We start from the raw sequence: 19,531 nt of genomic DNA on the forward strand, positions 1-19,531 counted from the left end.
TAATACGACACTGGAGGGTATGTTTACAATGAAAAGGTGCAGTGGGGTGCACCAAACAAATCTGCTGGGTCATTACTGCAGCATTTAAAAAAATGCAGGAATGTGACATATTAACAAAAGGACAGGGCATCCCTGTACACACCCCTTCACCGGTGTTATACAAGCTGCTTAGTGCTAATGCATGCACCCTTGTGCCATGGTGCAAGGATGCCTGTGTTGCAGGGATGATTGTGTATGTGCGGGAGGAACACTTTCCTGCACATAAACAATCGTTAATAGCAATTTGCACCTTCCATGTGTGTTGCAGAATGCAGAAACATAGAAAGAGCAAAAAATGAGGAAAAATAAATGTATTTCTCCTCATTGCGCCTCTAAATGCTTCCTTGTGAATGCCATCAGTTTTAGGCGCTTCCTCAGATTGACACATCCTTGTAAATCTGGGGCAGCGTCAAAAAGCAATTGGTGTTGCATGGGTACGCCCACAGCAACACCCATTGCATTCCCCTTTGATGCAGTAAACTGCATTAAAGGGAACGATATTTACAATGCTGTATTATGTCACCTAGAGCCGCATTGTAAATATGAAGTTTGAAGTTTATTTTATTTGCATAGTTAATTAAAACTACTGCAATACATATTACAAAAATTCTTAAAACGTCATTGTTTAAAACCTTTAAGAAAAATCAGGAAGTAAGAAGTTCATTACAGTTTAAAAAGATAATTCAATAAAACCGGTTAAGACACACTTTTTTTTCACTAACTGCTGGAAAGTACATTGTAAATATGGAGTAGGGATTTTAGCCACCGGAGCATAGTAAAAAGTGAAGCTCCGGTGGGACAATGCCCTTGTAAACTTGCTCCTTGGTCTACAGGGTTGTTGCCCAAAAAATATATAAATTCTGTACATGTGGTGTAGGGCAATGATCACATTGTGTAAAATGTAAATACTGTATGTGGAGTACTAGCTCTGTGTAAATGATGGTAAGCATAGTGAAGGTAACAAAACATTTTATCATAATTAGATGTACCACTATGCAGATCTTCACTTTTAAATCTAGTATATTGCTCTAGCTCACAAAGCATTGACCTCTATCCTTATTAAAAATCTAGGCCAGGGTGGAGAAATTCACTCCGCTCGTTGAGTTTGCGGAATTTGGGACTACAAACTACCCCTGTAACGCGGAGTTCCCACTACATTTCAGCATCCTGTGCGTAGCGGAATTATTTTTCTGCTGGTGCTTGCAAGACTTTTTTCGGCGCATGCTGGTGAGCGCTTTGAGACTCGCTGGCTGCTAGCGAGCATGTGTGAGATTTTGGCAGCTACTAGCTCTGCTTGTGGCCGCGGCTGCATCTTTTTCGTGATATTGGTGAATGCAAGTGCTTGAGGATCATTGTAATATTTGTATACTAACACTGTTTTATATTGTATGATTTTTGGCATTTTCCACCTGCATCTCCTTGCCTCCAAATGGGTTTCTCATAGTTTCCTCCTATCTCTTAGTACGACAGCAAGAAATTATTTTGTTGATTATTATTCTCGTATTTGAATGATTCTTTTATTAAATTTTTTATGCATTTTTTTCTTGATTTTTTTAATGTAAAAAACATTTTTTTAAACATTTTTACACCATCCATGCACCACCTCCTTGCTGTAGGCACAAAGCCTGACAACAGCATTCATTTTTCAAGTATTATTATTCCATTTACCATGGAGCCCATGCCTGTCATAGGTGCACACACCAACTTTCGTTTTTTTAGAGACTATCCAGTTAACACTAGACCCTCTTGCCTGCCATAGGCACACACCAGCATTAATTGTGTAAGCATTATTCGATTTTTCTGTTTATCTCCCTGACTGCCACAGGTGTCTGCCTTAGTTTTTACACAAAGCAAACAGCTACCTCTGTATGTTGTTATCCTTATTGGAAATTAAATATTATGTTCTGATGGTGTGGTTTAATTTGGAATGGATACACTAATGTTGTTAATTATTTAAGAACTGTACTAAATCAAACTGCATCAATGCCATGTTTCACTTAATGTTTTCCTTGCTTGTTTGCTTTTAGGTGCACAAGAAACATCACCCAAAGTACTGCCAGACAGTCACATGAGTTCTCTAATCGCTGCCACTGCCAACTGAAAACTTCAAAATGGCACCAAAGAAAGGTGCCGTTAAGAAAGTGGCCAGTGGAGAGAAGAATGCAACCACCCCAACCTAAGCCCAAGGCCTCTCTCAGCGAAGCAGCCACTGCAAGTATGTAGACACTGACGAGCAGTGACATTAAATTGATTTTGTTTCTGTGGCACAGTAGTATCCAATCATTGCAGGAAGTCAAGAAAGTGGACAACAGCTGCAGCCAGCAATAGATCTTCCTAAAGTAGGAGCTGAACAGGATGCCAGACTTCCTGCTGAGCAAGAACCTCCTCTTTTACCACCGATGGCTTCCAGCATTCCAGCAAAAAAAGGAAGGGTACTCCAACATTTTTCCAAGCCCCCCTTCTGGTGAACTGGACTAGGTCTTGGTGGAGTTTGTGGAGTTTTACTAACCAGAACTTAGTGCAGAGTCTGTTAAGTCAGGTGCTCGCGCTGAATTTTAGTGCCAGGAGTTTGTCCTGTTCTGTAAAATCAGTGCAAACGGCACTACGCATCATGCCAGAGAGCACTGCTGCTTTCTGTTGCTTGAGTAGACATTCTACTCGAGTGGCAGCTTCCTTAATGCAAAGGGGAGATTTCTCAACACGAGCAGTTGCGACCTACTGCAACCACTTCGTGGAGAATTTCGCGCAAAGTGGGTAAAACTTTGGGAACTCTGCCGGCTGAGCGGAATTCTTCACCCACCCTTAATCTGACACAGATTGGACCACAACTGAGTCTGAGACATGCCAGGAGAGACTGAAGGAAAGAAAAGCTCCTGAAAGCCTTACAATTATGGGAGGGGTGGAGGAGGATGACGAGCTAGTCATGGTCATGGAAGCCGGCCCAAAGGGACCCACATTAGCTCTCCTGTTGAACCTGCTGCAAGGGATGTGGCACTGCTTCCAGTTTCCATATTTGCAAGGCCCCTGCTGAGACCTGCATCCACCACTATCTAAGTAGTGTGCACTGCAGAGGCAATTGTTTACAAACATACCTACCTCCAGTTCTTCAGGCTTTGGCAATGGCACTAGTGGCCCACTGAAAAAGTACACATTCCCAGTTTGGGACTTCTTTACAATTAGCCAGCAGGAGGATAATATTGCAATTTACTCTATTTGCAGTGTGAGTTGCCGCCGAGGTAAGCCTGGTTCATACTATGGTACTGGATGCCAAACGACCCATATAATAAACCATGACACTATTCACTGGAAGGTTCACATTAAAAGAGTTAGTGGTGGTGGTGAGAGAGTGGAATCAGATCCGATCACGGTGGGAGGTAAAAGTGATGAGGAAGAAGATGGTTACATCTTTATAAAAAGCAGTCCTGTCCACAGCAGCACACCAGTATCAGCCACCTCAGCAACCTCAGAATGGCACAAGAGTCAGATGGTGACACCACATTAGCATACAGTGACTGATCCAATAATACGTACAATGAGTCTACCACATGCTGGATCATCGTCTCTCCAGAAGTCACCTGCGTCAGTGGCACCAGAAAAGAAAAAAATCTAGGCTACTATTATGGGCATGTTTTTGGCAGAGAGGTAGTGCGAACGCAACCACCCAATGGCATGTTTGTACAACAGGAAGCTGGCTAAAATGTTAGCTTTGGACCTCTCCCTTTTTCTTTTGTGGAAGGAGTGGGTTCTTTAGAATTTGTAGCAGCCATCTGCCTGAAAAGGAAGATTCCCAGCAGGACCTATTTTGCCAGAGTTGCTGTTGCAGTGCTCCACCAGGATGTGCTGCAATTGGTTGGACAAGCTTTGCAGCAGAGTGCTGTTCACACTATCCACCTGACAACAGACATGTGGACCAATTGTCAAGCCGCTGATTACATGTGTATCACTGCAAACCGGATCTCTTTTGTGGGGGTTAGGCAACAGCTATCTGCAGGTTTTGGACCTGAAGAACTCTTTAAGGGCGTTGGGCAGCATGCACCAGTAGCCATGTTTGCCATAGAAAAATCCCATACAGCTGCAAATATCTTGGAAAACTTTAAAGGCATTCTGAAAAGAATTAAGGATGAATAACATATCAGATTAAAAAAAGAGTGATTTTTTTCTTTCAAATACTAGTACAAAATTAAACATACATTTTGTGTGTAAAAATAAAAATTAATTACATCTCATTAATGAGTAAGGCATTATGAACTAAGGAGTACAAGTTGTCATGCTTAAGTAATGGTGGTATGCTAGCCAGCTTGTCCGGTACTTTGCTGCTCTCTGCAGACTGCAGTTGGGGTAGCTGTAGTGGACAATTATATTACTTTAATTCCAATGGCCCTGCTCTTCTCCAAAAGCCTTTCAATTGTATCCCTACTCCAAAGAGGCAGATGAATAATAAATAAGATGCTACATCATGTATAAAATGCAAATATCCTGTTTGCCGTAAGTAGATAGTGGAGAAACCTCGGCCAGGCAGGACCACAGCTCTAGTCAGGGTAAGCTAGATACGCACTAAAACATAACCTGTGCTCACCCTCTGGTAGCTTGTCACAGAGCAGTCAGACTTCTCTAAAGAGGCAATGTGCAAAGTATTTGTGCAACACAAACACACACACAGTAAAACAAAGAATACACCACAAAAGACTACACACAGGGTTGGAGAAATAGGGAATATTTATCTGAGCAAAATAAGATCAAAATGACAGATATCCAATCAGTAGCAGTCAGGATATGTAAGTTTAAAGATTTGATGCAAAAACAGTGCTTAAAAGTCAATAGCTCTAAAAGGTTACTTTACACCATGCTAGACCGGGGTAAATCCAAAGTTCAGGCCAACCGTGATGGAGTGCGGGACGGATACAGTTCCCAATAGGTCCCTGTTAGAAATTGGGTTTCTGACTGGCTTGGGTATGCACCTAAGCCAGGCAGAACCCACCACTCTAGTCAAGGTAAAGGAGTTACACATCCATTATAACCCCAGCTCTTCCCATTGGTAGCTCCGCACGAGCAGTCAGGCTTATCCCGGAGGCAATGTGTAAAAGCATTTGTGCAACACACTCACAACAGCAATACAATAAATATACCACAAAAAAGTTCCATACAATGTAATATAAAAATATGAAATATAATATATCTACATAATAGGCCCAAACAACATAAACCAATAATTACTTTGCCAACTAGGCATTTGTCAAATATCACAATAGGTGCAAAATAAGAGAAAAGGTTTCTATATTGCAAAACATCATGAATTAAATTACCATGTATATTATGCAGTGCCATGATATGGTACTCGATATCCTGACCAGTATAAGGCATAATAAGACATACATCAATAACAGACATGAAATGCAGCATGTAATGAGTCAGGCACAGGAATCACCAACTCTCACCATAAACACGGAGGCCTCAGAGCATCTGCCTTCCTTTTACATGTTATACGGTAAATAAACCCAGAATTTAGGGCACAGGTGCACCTACAACAGTTAATACTGTATTTTTTGTATGCACATTGATTGTGAATACAGACCTGTGTTGCTCCCGGGGTCCTCTCCAGATGTTTCATCCCAAAATGCAGGACAAATGCCCCCAGGCCCAGCGCACCAAGTTAAGTCAGACGGGGGGTAACACATAACCTGCCTAATTCGACAGGCGCCTTGCTGGACCCCCCTGCATATATAGAAGAGGCAAATGCAGCTGCCCGGAGCACCTATGCAGCTGCTGAACATGCAAGGCTGTTGTAGGTATCCTGCAGCTTTCCGAGAGAACTGATGGCATTGCAGTGGGTCTGGAGCCCTGTGGGGGAATTCAGACCTGTGTAAGAAATGCCCACAAGGACAACCTTACCTTCCGCACCACAGGGTAGGTGGGGCTCCCACAAGCAGTGCCGCATCGGTTGCATGGGCAGCCGCAGACTTCAAAAACAGGAACCGGCGGCAGGTCTCGGGAGCAGGGCCCACGTTTCTTGTCCTCCATGTGGCTTGCATCTTCAACCAAGTGGGTGGGGCACAGGCATGGTCACAATCCTTCTTGTCCTGGCCATGTCTTAGAAGGGAGTACAGCCACAAAGGACAGCAGAAAGGCTGCATGGCTTCTCTGGGCAACAGCGTCAACATGTGCTAAGGGCTCACACAGGAGAATGCGGGCAATGGAGCGCTCACCATGCGCTTCTTCGTAGGGTAAAACTCAGATCCTCAATGAAGCGTTCTCCAAGCTCTAGTCTTTTAGCACCAGATGAGACAGGAGGAGACAAAGTGCTCACCACATACTTCTTCCTTGGCACAGATTGGGACCAAAAGGGGGAGAAATCCCCAGAATCCCATATGAACAGGAGAGGGGGAAAAGCAGCCAACCAATCCTTGGAGAACAACTGGGGGTACAAAAGCAGGGAGGCAGGCAGCAGGTAGGCACACCAGTTTGCTCAGCAAAGTGGCAGTCTCTCCAGATGCCAAGCAGGTGAGCACAACAAGGCAAAGTACACGTGGTGGTTTTCCTGGCAGCACAGAAGTCCTCTATCAATCATTCAATCACTGCATTTCTAAAGCGCGCTACATACCCGTGAGGGTCTCAAGGCGTGGGGGGGCTGCTACTGATCGAAGAGCCAGGTCTTGAGAAGTCTTCTGAAGGCCTTCTCTGGTGCAATATGTAGAGCCAGCAGCGTCTGATTACAAATCTTACACAGTGTCTAAAAACATGGGGTCAGAGCCACTGTACTTATACTAAAAATTTCTTTGAAGCAGAGGTAACTTCAAAAGAACCTTAGAGGTGCACAACAACCCCTTTCAAATCAGCCCTTGCTCCAGGTGTACAGTAGGGGGTAAACGAGCCCTTCATGTGAGGTCAGGAAATAGCCTATACAAATGTAAGTGTGCACTGCCTCCCTCTCTCCCAGCCCCGGAAGACCATTTATTATGCCAATGAATGCAGATACAACCCTATTACACTGTACCTTCCCTGTGTGATGGCTGTATTGAAAATATGCACAAAACCTAGCTGTCACTCTGCCTTAGACATGGATTGGAGTCAGGCTGCAAAGCACTAAGGGCCAGATGTACAACCCTTTTTTGCAGCCGCAAATGGGAGATCCTCCCGTTTGTGACCGCACAAATGCTATTTTGTGAGTCACTGACCCACAAAATAGCATTTGAGACTCCCACTATTAGGATGGGGCGCCCCTACCTAATAGCGAGTCACCATGCCATGTACAATTGTTTTGCGACCGCGTTTGCGGCTGAAAAACACTTGCAGTTTACCAGCTACTTCGTGTAGGTGGTAAACCACTCGCAAACAGGAAGGGGTCCTCAAGGGACCCCTTCCCCTTTGTGAGTATGTGAGAAAATATTTTTAAGAGCTGGCAGTGGTCCCAAGGACCACTGCCTGCCCTTATGAAAATGAAACTGAAAAGTTTCATTTTTCTTTTTTTAACTGCATCCCGCTGCATTTTTTAGAAAAAAGACTGCTTTATTTAAAACAGTCCCAGACATGGTGGTCTGGTGACTTCAGCAGGCCACTATCCCTGGGAGTGCTAGCCATTCCTAATGGGGTGGCAAATTGCGACAGTCTCATTAATATTCATGAGGCATGCAATTTGCAACACCATTAGGAATTGCTAACAGTGTCTGAGACACTGTAATACATCCCAATTTGCAAGTCGCAAATTGCGACTTGCAAATGGGATGTAATTTGCGAGTCGGGCAACACAATTTGCGAGTCGCAAATTGGTGGGTTGTGCATCTGGCCCAAAAAGTCATAAGCACAGAGAAATGACCACTTTCTAAAAGTAACATTTCTATAATAGTATTGAAAAATCTACCTATACTAATAAACAGGATTTATCACTATTACAAACATACCAAACATGTCAGTGCTACGCCTTTGTGACCAGGAATTACCACTTAAGTACCTTTAAGGGAATTCCCAGTGTTAGCCTATGAAAGGAGTAGGCCTCACAGCAGTGAGAAACCAAATAGGCTGTTTATCACTACCACCACATGCCACACAATAAAAGCACATGTCCTACCTTTTACCTACACAGCACCCTGCCCATAGGGCTACCCAGGCACAACGTTTGAGGTGACCTATATGTAATATTAAGGGCGTTTGGGAATTTACAAGTACATTTAAATGCCAGGTCAAAGTGGCAATAAACTGCACACATAGGGCCTGCAGTGGCAGGTCTGGGCCAGGCTTGAAAGGCTACTTCTGTGGGTGGCGCAAACAGCGCTGCAGGTCCACTAGTAATATTTAATTTATATGCCCTAGGTTTATGGGATACCACTGTACAAGGGACATACAGGTTTTTTAAATAAGCCAAACAGGTGTAAGCCAATCATACCAAGTTTGAAGGAGACAGCGCATGCTCTTTAGCAGCGATAAAGTGCCCAGAGTCCTAAAGCCAACAAAAAGAGTGTCAGAAAAATACAGGAGGAAGGAAAAGGTTTGGGGATAACCCTGTGAAATGAGCCAGGTCCAACAGTACTGCTGAAGTTTTACCTTCTCAAGCTGATCCAAGAGCCCTATTTGCAGGGGATACAGTCGCCGGGAAAAAGGAGAGCATCTCAAGTGATGATCCAGCGGTATCGAAGCATTGGCCGGGATTCATGGATGGAAGACAAAGTCTTACAGTCACAAAGCGCTTTAGTGGCATAATCCCCACTTCCAAGGGCCCTTGACTGCAGAGGAGCCTCTTGTGGGTCAGGAGTGAGTTAAAGACCTTCCCAGAAGCTGTAGGTGATGAAGTGGAAATCTTTTGTAGAAAGAAGCTGCAGAACCCAATTGTGAGGCCCAGAACTTGGAGAGGGAGGGCACCTCAGGCAAAGGCGGGACTTGCAGACAGCAGAGTCCAGCAGCACCAGCAGAATTGAAGGACATCTTGTGTGTCCCTGAGACTTTAGAAAACAGGAGGCATACCAGTAAGTCTTGGAGATCACATGGAGGGAAGGCAGTGTGCTTCTCGCAAAGTCAGGGAGCAGCAGGCAACAAGAAGAAAAGCAGTTCTTACAGAAAAGCAGTCCAGTTGAGTCCTTTAAGCAGCATAGCAGTCCTTTCTTACACAGGGTCAGTCCAAGATCCAAAAGTGTGTTTTTTAAAGGGGGTCAGAGACCCAGTACATATACCCAAAAGTGCCTTTTATGGTGGGGTGATTTCAAAAGAACTCTTTGAAGTGCTCAAGGATCCCTTTCAAACCAGTTCTGTCTGGCAGGCTAACCCTGGGGGGTAAATCAGTGCTTTGTATGAGGGTAGGACACAACCAATTCAAATGTATGAACCACCTCTCTCCCTTCCTGCTCAGGAAGGCTATCAGAAAACAGATGAGTCCTCTGTCACACCCAGCCCTTCCTGTGTTTATGACTGTGTAAAGGGAATGCACAAAGTGTAGCTGTTTCCCAGACCAGATGAGTATTGGAGACACGCTGTCAGGCTTAAAGAGCAGTAAGTACAGAGAAATGTCCACATTCTAAAAGTGGCATTTATAAAACAGTAATGGTAAATCCAACTTCACTAGTAAGGAGGATTTTTAATTATCATTCCAAACATATCGAACATGAAAAGGCTACCCCTCTCTGACCAGGAAACACAGCTTAAAAGTATATTAAGGGATTCACAAGGCTGACTGGAGAGAGGGGTAGGCCTCAAAGCCGTACAGAATGAAATATGCTGTTTGTCACTACTAGGACATATAAATCATAAAGGTGCATGTCATACCTTTGAGCTGCACACACAGAGGCATTGCATTGGCAGGCCTGAGACAGGTTTGAAAGACTACGTCTGTGGGTGGAACAAGCAGTGCTGCAGTCCACTAGTAGCATTTGCAGTACAGGCCCTGGGTATAGGGTATACCATTTTACAAGTACTGTACCAGTACAGAAAATATGCCAATCAGGTTTATACCAATGACATCATGTTTAGAAGAGAAGCATGTGCACTTTAGCACTGTTTAGCAGAGTCATAATACCAACAAAAAGAATCAGCAAAAATGTCAGGCAAAAGGGCAAAAAAATTGGGGGAAAGACAACTCTAACAATAATAAGTCTAACACCCAATCTTTCCTGACCTTCCACCTTTCTTTCCCTTTCCATCAACCCATATTTTTTTGCTTTTATTATGAGCTTTTGTCTGCTGAGTTGCAACTAGAAGAGGCCATAGGAACTTATTCACTGATGTAGCTGCTAAAGCGAGGGGTTCACGAATCATGACAACCTTGCAGTGAGTATAATATTAATTGTCAATAAGCAAGCAATGTGAATTACCATTGCCCGCCCCTGCCACCACTGTGTGTCTGTCGTGTAGTTCCTAGGAATCCCCAGGACCTGCACATTTTGGATGACCTAAACTAAGTTTTGGTGTCCCAACAGCTTCGGGACCCCCCTCAGGATGTCAGCCATTAGACCAGCTAGCTCTACAGTGCCACTACCACCCCTCTGTATCTTACAGTGGTGTAGGTAGTCTCTGGCAACCTTTGAACATGACAACCCTGATTCCTCAGGCACTAGTGCTTGCTTTCTCTCACAAAATGGCGATTAGGACATTTCAATAAGAATGTAGTGGTCCAGCGACAGCCTGTGTAAAACATAGTTGCTGCGACAATCAGGAGACGGAAGCATACGAAAGAGATTGCTTGTACCAATATCGTAAATACTAGATACATTTCTCCCATGGTGCTAATAAGATGAACATAAGTAATTCACATAAAAACAGTAGCACTTGCATTCCTAAAATGTGTGCCCTAAGCAATACACCTAAATGTACCTAGCTTAGCTTGGATGTGTAGGTGTATATGTATATATTTGTGAAGCCAAGAAACCCCTAGGGAAGAATTAGCCCCCTCACCAGATGGTTTAGAACAAAGTGCCCCATCTCTGCGTCAATGAGGACAGCCCGCAAGGGATGTCAGACCGCTGTGTGTCAAAGATTCAACATGCAAGACCCCGTGTCAGCTTAGAAATAATTCTCCTCTAATTGTAGGGGGAGTGAGGTTATTTTAGACGAAAGTGGTCACTTCAGGGCTTTTTCGAGAATCACTAGGTTTTGAAAACAATTATGGATGTTTTTAAAACAATCATAAATGTTTTAAAAACAATCACCAATGCTTTTCTAAACAAGTGCGATCATGCATAGCTGGGTGTTGGCCAAGGATGAAAAAAGTGGTGACCCTTATTCAGAATACTTCTGCCATGCCTGGGGACATATATATGTACATCAGGTACAGGGATTATGATAAAATACTTGGAGCCTGGTGTGGAAGAGACAGAAGCAGGATACTAGGTAAAAGGTCACCTGTTTGGAATTGTTATTGTCATGTGAATGGGGCAATGTATGTAAAAATGGGGTATACTTGACAGGACTATCCTAAAAGACATGACATTTCCCCCTATAACCACCTCAACGCCTACAGACATGGTGCTGGCCCTGGCACTGATGGTCAGTGTAGCTAGAAAACACGTTACCCATTTTAGAAGCCAGATACACATCCCCTAATTTTCAACAAAACAAAATACAACAAAATACAACCACAAAACATCTCTACAGTTTAGTTAGCAGTAACTTCTATGAAAAATATGACTTTGGGCATTTTTTGGGTTGAAAACTTTCAAAAAGCCATTTAGTCAAACTAACCAAAGATATTTCGTAATTGAGGGGCAGAGCTATGATGACTCCAAGTCATTGAGGAGCAATAAAGGGGTGACATAATGGTCAACGGAGGACATATGGTGTTGGTTGGCAAATGCAATGAGACCTCACACTTTTCGGCCAGGCTGCACTGTCATGGAAACTGCTGGTATACTGCATGAATGAATAATTTATAGCACAACATTGGGGAGGTCCACCATGACCATGGCCACTCTCTTGTTTTAAGTGTTTGAGCATGAGCAAGCAAAAGAAAACCTTCTTAACACATTTGTGTAGTGAATAGACTTGTGCATGCAATCTTTACAGTAAGTACCAAAAATCTGTTCTTTTAATCTTACAGTACCTCAAGATATATAGAAGAGAGGGAAAACTTACTAACAGAGCAGAAGAAAATGACAGACTAGTACAGACAGGAGGAAGTCAGCTACCATAATTTGCAATATAGAAGAAAGGATAATGCAGGGATAGCGAGAATTTACAAACAGTAAATAGAGGAGTTTAAAAAAGGCAGTATAAAAAAGCGGCAAAATTAATATGATTCCTATAGTGGGCAAAGGTAAAAATTATGGAAATAATATTAATAACAGGACTTAGTGTGCTCGACAGAAACATTAGCGTGGCACTGGTGGTGGCATCCTTGGCTGCCTGACCCACCTTGCAACTATCCCTGTTCTTTCCCTTCAGTGTTGATGTAAGAAATAAAGAGGATACAAAAATAGATTAGTGATGCAGTTAATCTCCCCAAAAATATTTTGACAGACAAACCCAGTAACATTGTACTTTTCTAAATCAGATCTCCTATAGTGCCAGCATCTAACGAGTTGTCCATTCTAATCGTTGTAAGCCCTAGTCCATCTTTCCTAAAACTAAATTACTTTTGGGGCTAATACATTGCAACAAATGCTTGGGACTGTACAATCTACATAAAGAAAATCGCAGAGAACTCTAACTCACTGATGTCACTATCTTGGTGATAGAACAGAGGAGTTTGCAAGGCTTCTTGAATAATCAGCCCAAGCGAGCGCCAACGAGTACGATGAGGTAGTATTGAGCACCTGTCTAGCAACTGAATCACATATTATTAAAAACAGAAACTTAACTTACCTCTGAGCGTGAGCAACATGCTATTTGGAAAAAATATATTAGCATTGCAGAACACAAACACAACAAATAATTAATCACTGAGCATAGCATTCCCAAAGCCTAGTAGGTCCTTCTTGTGGGCTATAAGATCCACCCAGCTGTGGGTCAACTGCTGTTGGGTTTGCTGAGCTTGAGTGTTGTGGTGCACATGCTGGAGCACCCTCTCTCAATGCAGCCGATGTGTACCCGCTTCCAGGCCTGCCGCCTGCTGCCAGCATGTAGGGGATGTGGCACCGCACATGAAAAACAAGTGCTGCCATCTCCACCTCTGAAAAAACGGTACAGGGCTGGTCACCTTAGCAGAGCAGATGACCGCATGGTGTGTGGCTAGCAGCCGCACCAGCACCACTGCTCCCTCTCTCGCACTGCTCTGCGATGGTGCTTGGTGATCAAAAAAAGTGAAGAAATAGGAAAAGGTAGGAAGAAAGGAAGGAAAAATTAAAGAAGAAAAAAACAAAAAACCCAAAAAAAGAACAACAAAAAATGAAAAACTAAAAAAATGACAAAAACGTAAAATACACAAACACAAGGACACACACTCATACAAAAAAGAAAACTAAGGGGTGGATGAGTCAGGTAGGGTAGGATTGACAAGATTAAGGGTGTATTGAAAAACTGTCTCCAGCACCATGCACAGAAAACTAAATGGCTGCACCCATGCAAACCACGTGGTGCCGGTCACATGTAGTTATCCAGTGCAAGAACGTGCACCGCTAATGAACATCAAAAATGTAGAGCAAATGGATGTGTCGAGCAGCTCTGCCCACCCCTGGAATTCCACAGAATCTCATGGACTTTTTGGGCAGCTCCATGGAATTCCACGTAGCAGAACTCCACAAGCTCTGCCCAGGCATATTATTATCCCAATCATCAGAGATGCTGCCAGGAATAATCACATCATTAAAAGATATCTTGAATACATACAGTATTTGTAATGTTTCTTTAGGACCAAAAATATACAATGGGACCTTATCCCAAACAATGCTATCCTGGCTGGGAACTGCAGAAATGTTCACAAGGGACAGGTCTCTTTGCACTTTGTATGATGAAGAAAGAGGCTTCAGTACCTCAGTTACCAGTTTAACAACAGAGAATTCTGGGAGATAATGTATATTCAAAAGCAAAAAGAATACTGTTGCAAAACCAATCCAGATGAAAAGGAAAAGCAAAGAGATGGAAATCCAAATGTAAGTCCAAGGTGGAACAAATTATATGAGAGAAAAAGTAATGGAATGTCTGCAAAATAGACTGAGGCGGTCTGTGCAAAAACAGGGATGTCATGGGGCAGTGGTAAACTGGTTTATAACTCCAGAGGTGGGTCAGTATTAAACAACTTCATTGTAAGCAAGTGTTGTCAAGGACTACAGGTTCACATACAGTGTATGAATGGTGTTGGTAGATGTAACTATAAGTAGCAAACTTCAGTGTAAGATATCCCCTGCCGGGAAACAGAAACTTCTATATTGGTTAATGCTTGCAAAAGGATTTCCTGTATGGTAGTGAGAGGAGGAAGGTAACTGACTAGAAACCCGCGTATTCTACTGTGTAGGACTGGCCACATGGTGTGGTTTGATTAGATTAATCAATAAAAATCTTTCATTTCTGCGACCACAAAGAGGCTGTAAAAGTACTATTTGGGTACCTTCTACTGCCAGGACTGGCACCGGTACTTTGTAAGATAGCCCAAATTCTTTCTTATCCACAATTTTCTCTCAGACCAGATTCCCGATTTTTGAAATTCAGATAGGAGTTCCTGGTTTCACCTTCACTACTACAGTGGAAGGTTTCTCAAGATCACTGCTTTGCTCATCCATGAAGTCTTTTGGTTCCTGTAAGACAGCCAAACCTTCATTGATATTAAAAAGGGTTTCCTCTGACCACTGTGCTACCATTGTGAAGGTCCGGAATCCAAATATGGATGCAAAACAGAATCTCATAGGGAGTCTGACCACCCAAGGATCTTCTAGGCAGATTGTTTAAAGCCCTATGGATCACATACAGTTGGGGAATCCAACTACTACCTAAGTGTCAAAGCCCAGCTCACCTGAGTTTCTGTTCAGTTCTGAAGACAGTCCGACCCCACCCTGAAACTGCTTGTTCCAGCACACTAGTTTTGAAACAGTGCACTAAGAACCAGAAGCTCAAGGGAAGGGGGAATGTGAATAAAATAAAAAAAGAGAGACAACACCGTTCTTGCGTTTCCACTGTAGAAGAGCTGCTAAAATCTGCGGCCCTCTCTGACTTCTGTAGAAACTGGTGCCTAATGAAACATAAACAAAGAACAGATAAGTGCAACCTATCCCTAAATGTGTTCCTGACTAAACCTTAATCTTATTAGAAATTCTTTTCTAAAAGTACCTCTTGGATCCTGGTCTCAAGCTTCCAGGTTTGGAATGTGTTACTGTTCTGGGATGTGCTTTCTATTACTGTAAAACTTCTGTAAAATCAAACGAATATCATTATCAGAATTACCAACGTCTAACATTCACCTTAATATAACTAAAGTCTAAATTCTTAATAGCAAACTCACTTTTCACACATTTCCAGACTTTTTATAAAACAAATACTGTACTTTTACATCAAAATACAGCAGGTAATTTGTGCAAGTCCTTGATTTACGGTTTGCCTTGCTGTCAATAGTTTCCTCTGTTCGATTCTTAAAAAAGTTCCATGTAAAACAATGTTTATTTCACAAAGTTCCACAAAGTATTCTTGTAACAAAAAGTTTGAACCACAAAGTTCGTGGGAGATATCTTGTTCCAAATTGTCTTTACATGAATCCAGATAAAGTTCTTTCAGGTAATAAAAGGTTTTGTACTTACTTGTTGCTGAAAAGGGATACTGATCAGTCTAATCTTGACCTCTTTCTCTTTTGCAGGTCGATTGCAGTGGACAGAAGAGGGGCTGAGGCAAGAAGTAGCCGGAAACCAGAAGAAAGAAGAGCCAGAAGCCGCGCCCGTTGAAGTCAATGAAGGTCTGGAGAGAGCAGGAGTGCCAGAGCCGAAGGATCTGTTCCCAGGTAAGTGGGAGGTAGACGAGCACAAGCACTGGGTGAGGTTCAGGGGCTGCCTTTTATAGACAGGGCTGGGTGTGGTTCGAAGAGCTGGGTGTGGTTCGAAGAACTGGGTGTGGTTCTCATACGCAGGTGTGCAGAGCTTCAGTTATTATGCTAATGAGTTGAAGTAACACATGGCCTAGGGAGGAGTGTTCTAAATAAGCCTTGGTAAAAGCAAGGTCCAATGTTTTCTAAATAAGCCTTGGTAAAAGCAAGGTCCAATGTGCAAACAAGACAGCAATGTCCAAACCTGTGAATACATTGAGCAACATACACAGAAGTCTTAGGGAGGGGCTGAGATAACAAGAAAGGCTTTCAGTAGTATGTTTAAAGAGAGCTATTACAGAGACCACTAGTGCAATGAGAGGGGACATGCTCTTTGCTGTGCACAAACCCTAACACTAAGTAAGTAAGTAGGACATTTATAAAGCGTGCGAATGCCGAGGCGTCTTGATGCTGAAGAGTGTGACAAGTGCTGTTAGGCAAACCAAGGTTCTTTACTTGGGGGGAAATAGCCATGTCTTTATCATTTTCCTTAACAGGAGCCACTTTGTATGTAGCCTGATGTAGGTCGGCAGCCCATTTCATAGTCTCGTGGCTGGATGGGATAGGCTCTTGCCTTCCCATCTTGCTTTCCAAGTTTTAGGAATCTCGACCAATCCTGTGTTGGCTGATCTGAGATTCCGTTTCGGGGAGTACCTTAAAAATAGGTTCCGCATAGCCAAAGCCCTCCCCCCATAAAATGCATTGTGTACCAGGCAAAGTGCCTTAAATTGTACACGTTGCAGTGTCAGGAGACAGTGGAGTAGCCAGATACCAGCAGAGATAGTGGGATAGTCACGCTGCGGCGTTTTGTACTGACAGCAGTTTGGCCAACTGATAATGGTTAGTGCCCAAGAGTAAATCAATGCCGGTGTGCATTTTTGTTTTCCTAAGCTCCAGGGGGATGAAAGGCAAGATCTTGCATCTTTAGTAGAAGAAAACAGGAGGATGTCACTTGATCAACCTGTCCTGCAAAATTTAACTGGTCATCAAAAATCACTCCCAAGTTTCTCGCCTTGGTAGACAGAGAAGGGCAGTGTCCTACCTCAGTTGACCACCATGCTGGATTCCATAAAGGTGAACCCTTTCCGAACTCCATGACATTTGTTTTATCTGTATTGAACTTGAGGACGTTTTGGTTCATACAGCTCATGATATACTTAAGGCAGTTGTGGAAGCTAACAGCTGTGGCATCAGCCCTCTGTGCTATAGATATAACTATCTGGGTATCTTCAGCGTATGACACTAATGTAAAACCATGCTGTCCAATTAGCTTGGCCAGAGGGGTGACGTAGATGTTAAACAAGGTTGGCGATAAAGTAGAACTTTGTGGTACCAAACACACCCTCTGCTCTCTGGCTTCTAGGAAGGAGGAGAGTAGGGTTAGAACCGTCTTTTTAATACCTATTGCTTCCAGCCGTCGCACTAACACCGCATGGTTAACAGTGTCAAATGCTGCTGATAGAAAGTAGGATGAGGACGGCTCCCCTGCCAACCAATTGCTTGCAAATCTCCTTGGTGGCCATAATAAGGCAGACTCTGTGGAGTGGCGTGGTCTGAAGCCATGTTGGATGGAGTCGAGTTAGTGGACAAGCTCAGTGTTTACAAATTTTTCCAAGGTGGGTTTCTTCAAGATAGACCTGATGCATGCCTTTTTCCAGGGCAGAGGGAATATTCCTGAATTGATTACGTCATTTAGAAGTGAAGCTAGCTGTGCACTGATCTTATCTGAGACCAGATGGAACGGACTTGGTCAGAAGTGGCAGGTGATTCACGCTTTCTGTAGTTAATGTCGAGAACCTAGTCAGTTTACAGGGGGGTAGGCTCTCATCAATAGTTAGATCACTAATTACAGTCGGGTTGGGTGCAGTTTTGAGGAGATCATCGTAAATCCCAAATGTGGGCTGGACAGAACCATCAGTGTAGACATTGAAGTTGTACTGATATAGAGGAATTTCACTGGGCACAGAGTATTCTCGTTCATATTGTAGGTATGCTTAAGTTTGTAATGTAGAGTAGAAAACATAGTCTACGTCAGATGCTGTTAATGAAGTGGCCCACTGTATCCATCTAGGCTTTCACGTTCCGGATGCTGGCCTATGTGACAGCCTTTAAGGCTGGGATGGGAGTCACAGCCATTATGGTTTCCCCTGGGGTAATGATGCTCACTACAGCTGTCTGTACTCTAGTTAGTATTTTTTTTGTAGGTGCAAATCACAACTCTGTATTGTAATGTAAATGTGATTTACGGTGTCAGCCTCGTGACATATGTATGGCCTATATCCCTGCGATTACACAGATCATAAAGTTTGTGGTGTTAACATGTGTAAGTATTTCAAAGCTGGCATGTCTGTTCATACTGAATGCAAGAGCTGTTTATGGTCTGCTGTCCAATGTGTGCTTGAAAAGTCTGGATGTATTAATTCATAGAATTGTTTAACCCATTGTGCATAATCTAATATGTACGTTCTACTGAAAGTAAGAAAACCCAAAAGGGTTTGCAGCTTTTTTGTGTTCAGTGGATGTAACAGTGCAAATTTCTCTAGGAAACAAGCACTTTTGCCTCCATTTGATAACTCGTAACCCAACAGGCCACTGCGGATATAATTTTTTTATTTCTAGCAGCTGAATTTGTGCCTAGTTGAGCAAGTCCTACAACAATGCGATCTACTCTGGATAGGTATGTTTCTAAGTCATCATCCATAAGGTATATGTCATCAACATAGGACAATGCTTCTTGGTCAAAAGTTTGAAACAGTCCTGTTACATGGGCAGAGAACAAACATAGGCTTCTATTATTCCCTTGGGGCAAGCAATCGAAAAACATATTTTTACAACCTGAACCCGGTAAATGCTGTCAAATACCGGCTTTCAGGCACTATGTTTTTGCAGAAAAAGCCATTCAAAATGTCTAATGTGTTTTGTACTTTTTAGCACAACATTGTTCATTAGTGCTACACTGTGTGCATTTTGTATGCAAATATGCCTGTGAACAACTTAATTGCCTACAGTCTAAGACTAAGCGATATGAATGGTCTGGTTACGCTACAGACCATTTAGTTTCTGATTATGCTACAGAGAACAAAGGATTGTTCATTGGTGAAATGCAAAGCTCAATTATGCCTTGATATTCAAGTTGGGCTAGAATTTCTCTAGCTCGGTGTTTATCTTCATGTTTAATGGGGTATTGTGGTTGCACTTTTGAGCTGCGCTTTATAGGTACTATATGACAGGGTGAATCTTCAACCAGCCCACATGCTTAGGATATATTGCCAGGGCTTGTGCAAGGGCCCACTCCTTAGAATAAGCATGTTTAACATCTTCAGGAACAAGGACGGATATTTTTCCCAGGTGGGACGTTCCATAGAAATTCTGGTGGCAAATCTTTTTCAGCCAAGGGAATGTCATAGCCAAATGCCAAGTATTCCTAAAAGAGACCTTTAATGGTAGGGGGTTTATTACCCTCAATGTGGAGTTGCAAATTATCCCATCTCCTTAGCGAACTAAATCTCGGATCCGGTGTTTCCACTTGAACAAACTCATTAGTTGCTCTTACCGCCAGTTGTTCTTGAAGATTCA

Source organism: Lissotriton vulgaris, chromosome 4_1, assembly GCF_964263255.1.
Source record: "Lissotriton vulgaris chromosome 4_1, aLisVul1.2, whole genome shotgun sequence".
Classification (NCBI taxonomy): domain Eukaryota; kingdom Metazoa; phylum Chordata; class Amphibia; order Caudata; family Salamandridae; genus Lissotriton; species Lissotriton vulgaris.